Consider the following 15,628-nt stretch of genomic DNA (forward strand, 5'->3'; position numbering starts at 1 on the left):
TTATGCAATGTGGAGGCAGTGCTTAGCCTTAGGCAAAGAATGGAGACAGTACTTAGTCTCATGCAAAGGAAGGCAATGCTTAGCCTGATGCAGTGTGGAGACAGTGCTTAGCCTCATGCAACGAATGGAGACAGTGCTTAATCTCATACAAGGAAGGCAATGCTTAGCCTTATGCAATGTGAAGGCAGTGCTTAGCCTCATGCAAAGAATGGAGACAGTGCTTAGCCTCACGCAAAGAATGGAGACAGTGCTTAGTCTCATGCAAGGAAGGCATTGCTTAGCCTTATGCAATGTGAAGGCAGTGCTTAGCCTCATACAAAGAATGGGGACAGTGCTTAGTCTCATGCAAGGAAAGGCAATGCTTGGCCTTATGCAGTGTGAAGGTAGTGCTTAGCCTCATGCAAAGAATGGATACATTGCTTAGTCTCATGCAAGGAAGGCATTGCTTATCCTTATGCAATGTGGAGGCAGTGCTTAGCCTTATGTAAATAATGGAGACAGTACTTAGTCTCATGCAAAGAAAGGCAATGCTTGGCCTTATGCAGTGTGGAGACAGTGCTTAGCCTCATGCAACGAATGGAGACAATGCTTAGTCTCATACAAGGAAGGCAATGCTTAGCCTTATGCAATGTGAAGGCAGTGCTTAGCCTCATGCAAATAATGGAGACAGTGCTTAGTCTCATATAAGGAAAGGCAGTGCTTGGCCTTATGTAGTATGGAGGCAGTGCTTAGCCTTATGCAACGAATGGAGATGGTTCTTAGTCTCATGAAAGGAAGGCAGTGCTTAGCCTTGTGCAGTGTGGAGGCAGTGCTTAGCCTCATGCAACGCGAGGACAGTGTTTAGCCTTATGCAAGGAGTAGAGACAATGTTTAGTCTCATGCAAAGGAAGGCAATGCTTAAACTTATGTAATGTGGAGGTAGTGCTTAGCCTCATGCAAGGTGAGGGAAGTGTTTAGACCTATGCAATGATAAGGGCAGTGTTTATCACCATCCAAGAAAAGCAATGACTAAGTGCGAGAGGATAAAGCATTTCTTAGCTTAACGTGTTTGCGTTTGGTGACTTTTGTCGTCATAAAGATAGTGATCTTGCTGTGTGTATGTATTTGTGGCCGTTCCTGTTATGTTCATTGTGCCTGCGTCCAAAGGAAAATCATGAGTTTTGTGGGGAAAGGTTGGTTCGTGCTCTCGATTCCTTGCTTTGCTTTTGCTCTTGTCTGGAGGTCCTGCTTGAGTCACCCCGGGTAAAGTCTGGCTACTATATATAAAGATAAAGTTTTCGAAAACATGAATTTGCGATAAACTTCTTGTATAAAAATGTAGTTGTTTTCAAATATGTGATAATGCATGAGAGTAGATAGTTTGTTGAATTGATGACTATGACATGCTTTTGAAACATTGTGACTTCCTTAACTCGGAATTTTGAGGATCCTCCTCAAAATTCTGCCCCGGTTTAAATGCGTACTTCTGGCGATACATTCCTTGGCGGTTCCAAACATGATGAGATATGGCAAACTCGAGTTCTTGCCCCAATTTCTGACCATAGGGGAAATGGAGATTTTATTATGATGTGACCGAACCCACAGGGCTGCCTACGTATCCCCTCTTAAATGGGAATCAGGTCAAGCGTAGTTCCGTTAAATACAAAGTGCAAACATAATCTTAAACATAGTAACTCTTGACTGTGTCCAAATTGATGGGCTTTGGTCAGATCTCTCCGTCCATTTCTGCGAGTATAAGTGCTCCTCCTGTTAATACTTGGCGAACCATGTAAGGGCCTTGCTAGTTGGGTGAGAATTTCCTCTTTGCTTCATCCTGATGTGGGAAGATCCGTTTCAGTACCAATTTCCCCGGTGTGAATTGCCTTGACCTAACCTTTTTGTTGAAAGTTCTTGCCTTTCTATTCTAGTAGAGTTGACCGTGACATAATGCGTTCATTCTTTTTCCATCAATGAGAGCTAGTTGTTCGTGCCGGCTCCGTACCCATTCTGCATCGCTGAGCTCGTCATCTTGTATGATTCTTAAGGAAGGGATTTCCACTTCGACGGGAATAACGGCTTCAGTACCGTAGACTAGTAGGTAGGGAGTTTCCCCAGTTGAGGTACTAACTATGGTGCGATACCCGAGCAAAGCAAACGGTAGTTTCTCATGCCATTATTTGTAATTATCTACCAATTTCCTCAATATCTTCTTGATGTTCTTCTTGGCAGCTTCTACAGATCTGTTCATTTGTGGCCTGTATGTTGTAGAGTTTCGATGCTTGATCTTGAATGCTTCGCACATGGCTTTCATCAAGTCGTTGTTGAGATTGGAGGCATTGTCAGTAATGATTGACTCAGATACTCCAAATCAACAAACGATGCGATCCCGAGAAAAATCTACTACTACCCTATTAGTTACAGCCTTATAGGATGCGGCTTCAACCCATTTCATGAAGTAGTCTATAGCCACCAGAATGAACCTATGTCCGTTTGAAGAAGCAGGTTCAATTGGTCCAATGATATCCATACCCCAAGCAGAGAAGGGCCAGGGCGAACTTGTTGCATTGAGTTCGTTGGGCGGCACTCGTATCATATCAGCATGTATCTGGCATTTGTGATGATTTTGAACATATTTGATGCAATATGTTTCCATAGTCATCCAGAAATACCCTGCTCTTAATATCTTCTTGGCTAGAACGAAACCGTTCATATGGGATCCGTAAGTTCCGGCATGTATTTCCTTGATCAGACTAGACACTTCCTTGGCATCGATGCATCGCAACAATCCCAAGTTAGGAGTCTTTCCATACAAAATTCCTCCGCTTTGAAAGAAATGGTTGGCCAATCTTCGATGTGTGCACTTCTGAGTGTGTGTAGCGTGCTCTGGATATTCTCCCTTTTCCAAGTATTCATTTATGTCATGGAACCACGGATTTTCGTCAATCTCTTCCTCAACATGAGCACAATAAGTTGGCTGCTTATGAATTCCTATTGGGATAGGATCGATGAAATTCTTGTCTGGGTATTGTATCATGGAGGCTAAATTGGCTAATGCATCTGCAAACTCATTCTGAATCCTTGGAACATGCTTGAACTCTATCATTGTGAATCTCTTGATCAGCTCTTGTACACAGTGCAAGTATAGAAATATTTTGGTGTTCTTCATATCCCATTCTCCTAGAACCTGGTGCATCAATAGATCTGAATCTCCTGATTACCAGCAACTCCTGAACGTTCATGTCAATGGCCAACCTGAGTCCCAGGATGCACGCCTCATATTCCGCTATATTGTTGGTGCATGGAAACCTGAGTTTTGCAGATACCGGATAGTGTTTACCGGTTTCTCACACTAAGACAGCTCTGATACCTACTCCTTTGATGTTTGCTTCTCCATCAAAGAACATCCTCCAACCATCGTATGCCTCAGTAATTTCTACTCCCACAAACGATACCTCATCGTCGGAAAAATACGTTTTCAATGCTTCGTATCCTCCGTCTATGGGATGTTCTACCAAGTGATTCACCAATGCTTGCCTTTGACTGCCTTCTGGGTTACATAGATGATATCGAACTCACTCCGCAATATCTGCCACTTTGCTAGTTTTTCCGTAGGCATGGTTTCTGAAAGATATATTTTAGCGGATCCATCCTCGATATGAGATATATAGTGTACGCATAGAAATAATACCTCAACTTCTGGGCTATCCATGCCAGAGCACAGCAGGTGCATTCCAATAAAGAATACCGGGCTTCATAAGGCTTGAACTTCTTGCTCAGATAATATATCGCCTACTCCTTCTTTCCACTTTCATCATGTTGTCATAGAACACAACCAAAGGCCCCATCCAACACAGATAAAATAAAGCAGCAAGGGTCTTCCTGGTTTTGGTGGGACCAACATAGGCGGTTTGGATAAATACACTTTGATTTTGTCGAAGGCTTTCTTGCATTCTTCTATCCAACTTGTTGCAGCATCTTTCCTCAGCATTTTGAAGATTAGCTCACATATCACCATCGATTGTGCTATGAAATAGTTGATATAATTGAGGCGCACTAGAAAACTCATCACATTGTTTTTTCTTTGGCGGTGACGAGTCCTGTGTAGCTTTGATTTTTGACGGATCTAACTCGATACCTCGGCGGCTGACGATGAAACCTCATAATTTTCTAGCAGGGACTCCGAAGGCACATTTTGTAGGGTTCAACTTCAAGTTTTATTTTCGAAGCCGATTGAAAAATTTCTTCAGATCTGCTATGTGATCCGAACTCCATTTAGATTTGATGATAACATCGTCCACGTACACCTCTATTTCCTTATGTATCATGTATGAAAGATAGTCGTCATGGCCCTCATGTAGTGGCCCCAACATTCTTCAACCCAAACGACATCATTTTATAGCAATATATTCCCCATGGTGTGATAAAGACGGTCTTTTCGGCATTCTCTTCATCCATCCAAATCTAGTGGTATCCTGTGAAGCAATCTACAAAGTATTGGAGTTCATACTTAGTGCATTTTTCAATCTATATGTGTATGTTAGGCAACGGAAAATCATCCGTAGGACTTGCTCTGTTCAGATCTCGGCAATCGATGCATACTCTAACCCTCCAATATTTCTTTGGAATGGCACAATGTTGGCCAACCAGGTTGGGTATTCGACCACTCGGAGAACCTTGGCATTGATTTGCTTGGTGACCTCCTCTTTTATCTTCAAACTAATATCTGGCTTGAGCTTTCTGAATTTCTGCTTCACCGGTGGACACATGGGATTGATGGGTAGCTTGTGAGCTACTATGGATGTACTTAAACTAGTTATATCATCGTAGGAACATGCAAAGATGTCCTCATACTCCTTTAGGAATCTGATATACTCTTCTTTCTCAGATGGTGGTAGATGAATGCTTATACGAGTTTCCTTGATTATTTCGGAATCCCCTAAGTTAATATCCTCAGTTTCCTCCAAATTAGACTTTGGTTTGTTTTCAAAATTCTCTACTTCTTTGATGATTCCCTTAGGTATTATATCTTCTTCCAGATCTTCCGAATCACTGTCCTTATGTTGCGTTGTCTCATTACATGTCACAATTGGAGATTCATCAAATGTAGTAAAATAATGATAAATATGAAAAGCAATAATGCATAAAAAGAACTTTTAAAATGTCAACAAGTACGACTCGATGGCTCGAGTAATTATTTCAAACGAAATACTGAAAATGTCTTAAATGCTCAAAACTATTTGAAAATAATTCATGATAATATTCCAGGCTACCCAGGAACTCGGCAAGCCCGGGATGGTGCAGTGGTTCAGTTCTTGAGAACAACTCCTTCTTCCATGATTTGAATAGTAAGGTCTTCCTCCTCCTCCTCAACAATTGCACTACAATCCATGTCTTCTTCATCTTGAAACAGCTTTCTCATCCCGGCCAAAACCTCATCTTCCTCAGACCCCCACATCATGTCAGCCTGATGGAATGTCTGGTGCAAAGGTGCCAAAACCATCTCTAGATTGAAATTGATTTCTCCTATAGTGGCTCTCTGAGATCCATCGATCGCCTTCACATTCATGCTTCCCACTCGTATCTCGTACAGGCCTTTACCCAATCTTTTTAGAGTGGTCAGTGGACATATATTCAGACTCGAACCTACATCTATCCAGACCCTAGCGATGAGCTTATCTTCGAATTTCACTGTGATGTGCAATGCCCTGTTGTGACTCAATCCTTCTGATGGTATGTCACGACCCGGAATTCCCACCGTCAGGACCGTGATGGCGCTTTACATTTTACTTGCTAGGCAAGCCAACGTTAGAGAATCATTAAACCAAATCCTTATTTCCATTTAGTAAATAACAATAATTAGCTAAGATAAAATATAATAAGTGCGGAATAATATAAAGACTGTATCAATTACTACCACCCGGATCTGGAGTCACAATTCACGAGCATTCTAGAATTTACTACAAGTAATAGTTTGAAAGAAATACAACTGTATGAATGAAAGAAACAGTAGAACAGAAAAGATAGACGGGGACTTCAAGGTATATGAACGCCGACAGATCTACCTTGAGTCTTCGGATAGCGGTCCAATAGCAAAATCTCTATCAACCCGAGCCGGTACCAAAATCTGCATAAAAAGTGCTGAGTGCAGTATCAGTACAACCGACCCCATGTACTGGTAAGTGTCGAGCCTAACCTCGACGAAGTAGTGACGAGGCTAAGGCAAGGCACTTACAAATCAACCTGTACAGTTTAACAATGTATATACAAGTAACAGTAATGAAGAATTAGATAGGAGATATAGAGAGGGGGAAACATGCTGGGGGAAATGCGAGATAAAGAACTACAGCAGAATGATAACTGGAACAACCAACATATTATGAATCAACAGGAACACGAATACAGTAAAGGAAAAATGCACGGCATCACCCTTCGTGCTTTTACTCTCAATCTCACCATAAAATCAATAGAAACAGCACGGCATCACCCTTCGTGCATTAACTATCATAATATAGCACGACATCACCCTTCGTGCATTAACACTCACAATATGGCATGGCATCAACCTTCGTGCATTAACACTCTCTTTTATCATAATGCAATGCATAAATAACAACAGGGAGATAGAATAACAAGTACTAGCCTTACTTCAACATTTGGTTCCACAATATCAATCTCAACTTTGAAATAAATTCTCAATTATCACCAGAAAATCTGTAAACATGATAAGAACGATCAATTTAACAACACCAGTATAAACACTTAGCAATTAGGCATAGGAAAGAGAAGATATAAGAAAAACGGAAGAAACATGGAAAATAGGTAAATTGGCGTCGAATAAGTACTCGTCACCTTACATATACGCCACTCACATGAATTTCACATAGCAAATAGTCTAAGGTTCCTAATTCCCTAAAGTCAGGGTTAGACACAATACTTCTCACTCCGAAAGCCACTTAATTCTCAATCACAACTTTTCCTCTAAAATTCGCCTCCAAACCACTCGTATCTATTCAAAAATGACTCAATAATATCAAATATTGCTAAAGGAATCAATTATATTGGATAAATAAAATTCCCCAAATTTTTCTCCAAAAAGTCGAAAAAAATCGACCCCGAGCCCGCTTGGTCAAAACTCGAGGTTCGGATCAAAATCCATTTACCCATTCACCCCCGAGCACGAATATGTAATTGGTTTTGGAATCCGACCTCAAATTGAGGTCTAAATCCCCAAATTAAATCCCTAGTTTCTACCCTAGCCCCTAATTCTACCATGAAAACTCTAGATTTTAGGTTGATAATTCATAAAATGTAATGGGTAATTGAAAGAAAATGGTTTAGAATCACTTACCAACACTTGGGGGAAGAAAATAAATCTTGAAAATCGCCTCTAGACCGTTTGTTTTGTGAAAAATGGAAAAAATGGCTTAATCCCGTGTTGGATTCTGTTTTAAGTGCTGGGCGATAGTGTGCATCACGTTCGCGAGGCCACTGTCACGTTCGCGAAGAGCATTGGCTGCCAAGCCTTCACGTTTGCGAGACAGTGTTCGCATTCGTGTAGGCTACCCCCCGGCCTTCGCGTTCGCGAGACATTGCTCGCATTCGCGATGGAGGAAAGGCTGACCCCCCCCAGTGCCTAACACTACACGTTCGCGATGAGCTTGTCGAGTTCGCAAAAGGTAATGGCCCATCGCTTCGCTTTTGTGACTAAGTCTTCGCGTTCGCGAAGAAGAAAATTCCAGCCTCATCAGTTTATTCTTCGCATTCGCGAGAGGACCTTCGCGAACACGAAGAAGGACATGCCAGAACAACAGAATCTGCAGAAAACCAAATTTTCCAAAGTCCAAAACATCCCGTGGCTTATCCGCTCACCCGAGCCCTCGGGGTACCAAACCAAACATGCACATAAGTCTAAAAACATTATACGAACTTGGTCGCGCGATCAAATCGCCAAAATAACACCTAGAACTATGAATTTAGCACCAAATCAAATGAAATTCTCAAGAACACTTTAAAATTTCTAACTTCTCAACTGGATGTCCCAATCACGTCAAATCAACTCTGTTTCTCACCAAATTTCACATACAAGTCTTAAATATTATATTTGACCTATACCGGGCTTCAGAACTAAAATACGAACCCGGTATCAACAAGGCCAAACATCAACCAATTCTTAAAAATAATTAATTTTCATCAAAAATTCATAACTCGAGCTAGGGACCTCCGAATTCGATTCCGGGAATATGCCCAGGTCCCATAATTCAATACGGACCCACTAGGACCGTCAAAATATAGATCTGGCTCCGTTTACCAAAACTATTGACTGAAGTCAACTAAAATCAAGTTTTAAGATAAATATTCTTATTTTCATCAATTTTTAACATAAAGGTTTTCCGGAAACACGCCCGGACTGCGCACACAAATCAAGGAGGGTAAAAATGAGATTTTTAAGACTTAAGAGCGTAGATTCGAGTTCTAAAATATAAGATGACCTTTTGATTCATCACATGGTAACTCATCTTCGTGAAAAGTGATTTTATGGCTCTCCAATACATGTCCGACCATGTTAGCCATCTCTCCACTAGTGATGCCGACGGGTACATAAGCTTCACTCAACACCTTCATCAAAGTATTCATGTGCGCGTCTGAGTTTTGCAACAGTGATAAGATGGATATCTGAGCGGGAGTTTTGTTCAAGTGGTCAACAACAGACTACTCCCTTGCTTGTATCTTCCTCCAGAGATCGTTAGTGCCAGTCTCAACAACAGGCGGCTTAGGTGCAACTTCTTTGCTCGTTCCTCTCAGATTCTCAAGTGTGTAAACTCTTTCAGTCCCAGTCATACCTTGCACGACACCTGTTTCTTCCATTTGGCTTTTCCCTTTCTCCTTTCTTCCACAACATAATCCCACGGGATGATATTAGAATTGTAAGATGGTGTGGGAGCTACCATTACAGTGAAGGGTATAGCTACCTCAACTTTAAATGGCGCTTGGGTTTGAACCACAACTAGCGTGAGGGTGACCGAAGATGTTTTAGCAGCGTCTCCCTCTCGAATGAGTCCAATGGACCCTTCCTGATCCCATGCCTCATCAGTTTCTATCACCTTCACTCCCTCACCCATGTGTTCTGGGAGAGGGTTGGTGCAAACATATGGTGAAGCTTCCTTTGCTTGTATAACCTTAGTGTTGATTAGCGTCTGAATTTTGTCTTTCAACATGCGACACTCCTCAATAGTATGACCCTCCATACCTGAATGATAAGCACATATTTTGTTGGGGTTGATCCATTGGGAGGGATTTTCCACAATAATATTAGGAATAGGGATGCCGTAACTAGTAGCCTTCAGTCTCTCATACAGTTGGGCTATGGGTTCAGTAATTGGGGTGTACTGTCTGGGCGTCTGCGATCGAAATTAGGACATGGTTTTGGGTAGTTTTGGCGGGCGGGTGGAGGTGAATGGTAATATGCAGGTTGAGTGTTGTAGGTATGATAGGTGGTGGAAGGGTATTGGTATTTTAGGGGTGAGGGTTGATATGTGGATGTAGGTGTTTGGTATGTGAGGGGAGACTTAGGGCCCTGGCTACCATCACGGCACCCACTTCTTTCTTCTTTGAAATACCTCGTGATTGCAAAGCTTTATTCGTGGCCTGTAGCACCTCGAAATTGGTTACCATCCCATTCTTAATTCCTTCTTCTATTCTTTCTCCTAGCTTGATGGTATCGGAGAACTTGTGATTTTTGATGACCATCAACCTTTCGTAATACTGCGAATCTTGAGCTCTAACAAAGAACTTATTCATTTGTTCTTCTTCAAGTGCTGGCCTTACCTTTGCGGCCTCTGATCTCCAACAAGTAGCATATTCGCATAAGGTTTCTATCGGCTTCTTCTTGAGGTTTTGAATGTAGAAAATGTCTGGCGCATTTTCCGTGTTGAACCTGAATCTATCCATGAAATCTGATGCCATACTCACCTAATTAACCCACTTCTTTGGGTTTTGACTGATGTACCAAGAAAAATCGTCCCCTGTAAGTCTTCACATGAATAGTTTCATGCGGATTTGTTCATTCTTACCCACTCCTACAAACTTGTCGCAATATGTTCTCAGATGCACCTTCGGATCACTAGTACCATCAAACATTTCAAACTTGAGAGGTTTGTAACCCTTTGGCAGTTCCACATCCAGCTGAATGCACAAGTCACCTTCAACATTCTGGACTCTCCCTGTGAGCTTCTTGAGTTCCTCTGTCATGTTTCTAATGAGAAGGTCATTTTCAGTTAGTTCGGGTATGTATATGGTTTGCTGTGGGATATGGTGTAAGGTTTTCACATATATCGGATTGCTTTGATGAGTTCCTGGAACAAGGGTATACGGGTGGTCGTTGGTCGAGTTTTGGGGATCGGGAGTAGGTTGTGGTGAATTTGTTTTGGGGGGGAGGGGGTGATAAATAGTGGTTTGCGGGTATTGAGCTGGATGATGGTGGTGTTGTTGAGGGGTTGGCACTGGTGACGGGTTAAGGTTCTGGGGAGGTGCGGGATTATGATACTGGTGTGGTGCAGGAGGATTTGGTGGTGGATTATGGTTTTGTGTGTTTTGTGGTAGTGCTTGGTTTTGGGTAGTCGAGTTTTGCTGGTTGATGTCAGGAACATTGAGAGTAAGGGAGAGATTCGCCAGATTTCGGACCTTCTCGAGCTTGCCCTGTAGTTCTAGGATTTTTTGCTCCAAACGTAAGACCAGCCCATTCTGCCCTGGAGTACTTCTGCCATCGGAAGTTTCAACGTTTTCTGCCACAGTAGCACTGTCTTTCATGATACTTAAATCATCCATCTTCTATTTTTCCTTACTTTTGCCTTTCGGGTCGCTAGGTGGAGGAGGATGTGGAGGACCTCTGAATCTAGTGTGGTATGCCGGTGATTCTAGTATGCACGAACCAACCTTTGGGAATGGGAATAATCAAAAAGAATAAAAAATAAAAGGAAACCAAGTTAGTAAGGTGAAATAAAAAAGTGTTCACAATATTTAAACATGTTTCACAAAGTCATGCAATAATTCACGTCCTAATTTTGGGGACCTCATTGTGCCCGAGGTAGGCCTAAGCAACACATAGACTTGGAGAAAATCGGTCCCAATATTTGCTTCATTTCATTAATGCGAAAATGAGCCAAAACCAAACTTTTACTAAATCGACAATAATATAATAAAGTTACTAATGGCCTTTAGCCTTATTACATTGAAATCTAATCTAAGCTAGAAATCAGTAAAGAATATTATCTCCTTATCTACTGGGTCCCTGAAGGACCTTCCCCATGCTTGGCTCTCTTGACCACATCAATCATATTTCCTAGATTGCGCATATCCAGTAATAAGTAAGCTTTTGCCAGCTTTCCTCCTTCATCGTCGTCCATGTCTTGACAATCCGAAAGTATCTTTATCATCTTCCCTTCTAGCTCCATCAGTCCTTGTTCCAGGTATTCCAATCTTTCCGTTGACTTAGTGGCAATCTCTTTCCATTCCCTTATCGCCTCCATGTTCATTTTGTGCTGCTCCAGATGTTTAGCTTCGAACTCGAACACCCTTTTTGCATAGCCTCTTATACTCCACCTGTGCCTCAGCCACTTCATCTATGATCCTATCCTTCAGGTTGACTCCTGGTTTAACGTCCCCAGCTACGTCATCTTCCGTCCATGATAGATAGTAGTATATATGACCGCCGTGATACCTATCTGGCTCAATAGTTTCTCCTTCCACAATGATCTTTTGGTTCCACATATGTTGCGCTTTGAACTTGAACGAGATGACATCTTCTTAAAAGCTGCCTTGTACTGGACCATGTTAGAAACCCGAGGTATGACTTGTTTTCTTCCTGCTTGTCTCGTTACCCTTATAAGAGCGTAAGGGTAGATACCTCGCAGCCCGATCAGTACCAAATGAGTAGTCCCCCTTAACATGATGATGAACTCACTACTAGGAAACCATTCAACATCCAATGCACTTGCTTATCTGTCAGATTACTGAAGAAACACATCCAACTTACAGCATTTCCAGGTTTTGCAAACTTGTCTGGAATAAACGTCATTTTCTTTGGGTGATGGTTGTCTATGTAGTCATTTAGTGGCCTTTGCTGAAGCTATTGATGATACTCACCCCTCTGAAAGTGTTCCAGTAGCCAGATTTGTAGTAATAGATTGCCACCCTCAAAGTGGTCGAACCCACGCTTACACTGATCTAGAGCACGGTACATCTCAGCTAAGATCATTGGGATGATAGTATAAGTTTGTCCTTCGATACCATCCATTAAGGTCCTAGCGACCATGGCTAAGCGAGTATGAATTCTTCCCCCTTTCATTAGAAAGATCAACAACCCTAGGAAGAAGACAATGAAAACATAAACCCAGCGATGCACCCATCCCAAAGAAATAATGGCTTGTTCATCATAATGAAGACGATATGACTTTCTATGCCCATAACGCTCGTAAAGAAACTCAAAAGAGATATATGATTTCTTCAGACATAGCAGTTCATCATTCTTCTTGAAACCCAAAATTTTCAGAAAATCGCGTGGAGTGCGATTCTCTAGTACTAGCAGTCTCGGACTATCCCATGGTAACTTGGTGAAACCCCCTATTTCTTATAGGAGAGGAATCATTTCTATATCACCGAACAGAAAAATAGCTTGTTTCTCATCCCAGAATATGGTAGCGGCCTCGTTCAATTCCCTATTTGGTTGAATGTTCAGTAAAGATGGTAGGTCACCAAGTACTCTCCTCACATGATTCTTGTCACAAGGCGCAAGGTCTTTCCACCAGTCAAGTAGCAGAGGCGGGATATTCTGGACCATACCAAAATTGGAGATTTCGTGCTTCATTTTCTGCAAACAAACAAAGGTTAGCCCTTTTCCCCTCCAAATTTGACTACTTATGCAATAATGATCAACACGTTGGCACATTTTCTCCAAGTGATGCACATAATATGATAGTGTCTATTGGGACTGTAGAAATCCTGTCAAACTTTGGACAAGGCTCATCTTAGCGGGTTGTTACGTTAACATCGCTTCAACCCGTACTAGCTTTAGCATGATGCGTGTACATTTTAAATTAGAGTAGGGTTTCTAGAAGGGTCTAAACTGGTACTCCCAAGTGGACAACTTGAGAGGGAAAGGCACGGGACCGTCGACTGCACTGCTGATCCACTAGTCTACAACAGATAAGCCTTTCCGATATAAAAAAAAGGTGATTTCAGGAAAGCGCGGACACTCATCAAGTGCCGCTATATTGATAATTGGCATGAGTGGAGTATGATGCAGAGCATGCTTTATGTAAAAATAATTGCCAAGTATTTTCATGATAAAAGTACATAAAATCATAAAATAGCAAAAGTGAGCGTGAAGAGAAAAGATAAGAAAGACAAAAAAGAGAAGTCAGTTTAGCTCATAGAAAAAAAATGTGCGAGAACGTAATGAAGCAGGTAGGTAAATAGGGATGGGAGAGTCATAATATAGCGATCTTAGAAGAGATGAAGGGGATGGAGAGAGGTCGTACATGTCATAGCAAATAAAGAAAACTAAGGGAATGGATGTGCATGTAATAGCAGTTTTAAGACAGAGAAAGTAATCCACATAAGTCAAGTTCATTATGGTAAAAGTCTAAGTATCCCAACAGAGTTGCCATGCTGTCGCACCCCATTTTCTCGCGAGAGCTGGCTTTTGAAAGTACGGGGGAGGGGGGGAGGGGGGATGAATTTTAGCCTGTTAAAAATTTAGTCGACTACGGTATGCACTTAGTCGACCGATGCGGAGACAGCCTGTACAATAATGTTAGTACTTTGATTCAATCAAATAATAATCTCAACAAGCAGTAATTGCTTATAATAACATATAAAAGCAGTAAGGTAAATGACACAAGGAATTTTATACTGGTTCGAAATCAATATGGTATCCAACTCCACTCTCATTGGGTTGCAAGGATATTATCACTTGATCTCTTTGTAATATGAGTTATATACAGCTTGTGTGATTTTCAACGTTCACCACCAACATTTACAAGGTTTGTTTTCACTCGCTCACCAAGAACGAACAATGTTTGATTTTAACACGCTCACCAATAACACAAAAGGTTGGTTTTTACTTGCTCACCAACAACGACTCTTTGGTTTTCACTCGCTCACCAAAGTAACGAATAATGACACAACCTATAAGGACACACTGCCTCTACAATAATTTTCAGTCTCTCTTCACTCTTTTGTGTACACATTAAATCTACTAAAAGTGAATTACAATGCTTGTTAAGAGTAGAATAAAGAACTTGTAGTTGGATAGAAAATTGTATAGAAGGCTAGGTAATTAATTCTTGAGTTTGCCAATCTTCTTATAGGAGAGTTTTGAGAGCTTTTGTAGATTGATCTTTGATTGAGGCCCATAATATTCTAATGATATTTGACCCAAGAGATGCCTCCGATTCTTTCATGAGAGATGAGCTAGATTCATTTAAGTGCTTTCTTTCCATACCCGAAATCCAGGGAGTGATTTGTGGTTATTGCACTTGATTTGTTTCCCTTTCTTTTTTTTGATGGCTTTAAGAAAAAAGGAAATCACTCAAATTGTCTTCCATTATGTTGTGTTTTCCTTCCTTTTTGAATCTCCTAACTTACTGCAATCATGTCTTTCATTATATCATTTCACTTTGTTTTGGATCTCCTGAATTACTTTTCCAACGGTTCATTCTTGACAACTTGCACTTCCTTGACTTTGTTCATTTGCCTTTTAAATCTAAAGATGATTAGATTAGACCAAAAAGATATTTTCATAAATAAGCTCTTAACATGCTTTTAAATACTATAAGGAATTGCTTTTGGATCTTTCTCCATGTGCTATTTAAAAAGCCATAATTGCCTTTCCATAATTATTGTCCAGAGATATGATAATCTTTACATAATCAAAGAGCACTCTTCAATCTTCCTTTCGTACCATGCCTTCCTTTTATGGTCAAGACATAATTTATGGGGTCTTCAAATATGTAAAATCTAGTAGTGGAATTCATTCTCACCCTTCACTATTCCAGCATAATTTGTGGAAGTGATCATTGATAGATCTCTTTCCATAATTAATTCCTTGGTCAATGCAACATATCCTTATTGAAATATTCTATGCTATCTCCTTCAATCATCTGATTTCTTTCCTTTTATTTTTCTTGTACCAATCTTCTATAATACTTTTTCATATATTCTTTGATGCATTTTGAATCTTTCTTCCAGCAAGGTAAATCATCCAAATAAATCTCAATAATAATATCTATGAAAGTAATGTGCATTGTAGATATTTTGTTCCACAACTTTGTAGTAAATCAACCATCATTCTTTTATCTGCTTTCCATAATAAACCTATAAAAATAAATTTACCACAAGTAAATGTTCTTTGATTAAACCCTTATGTTGGTTTGGTATCATCAAAATTAGTCAATGAAACCCTGGGGCTAACAGCTTCGACGTGTGACCACTCTTTTAAAGGCTATTAAGAGAGAAGAGTTGCCACCTAACGATTTTTAAGGTGCGTTAGGGAACTTATTTGCAAATAACTCTGTTTGACTAGTCAACGCCACCAAAGATCGGGTAAGGGCTTAAATTACCTCAATGAGAAGGTGTTAGGCACTCTTCAAGG

This window comes from Nicotiana tabacum, chromosome 14 (genome assembly GCF_000715075.1).
Source record: "Nicotiana tabacum cultivar K326 chromosome 14, ASM71507v2, whole genome shotgun sequence".
Classification (NCBI taxonomy): domain Eukaryota; kingdom Viridiplantae; phylum Streptophyta; class Magnoliopsida; order Solanales; family Solanaceae; genus Nicotiana; species Nicotiana tabacum.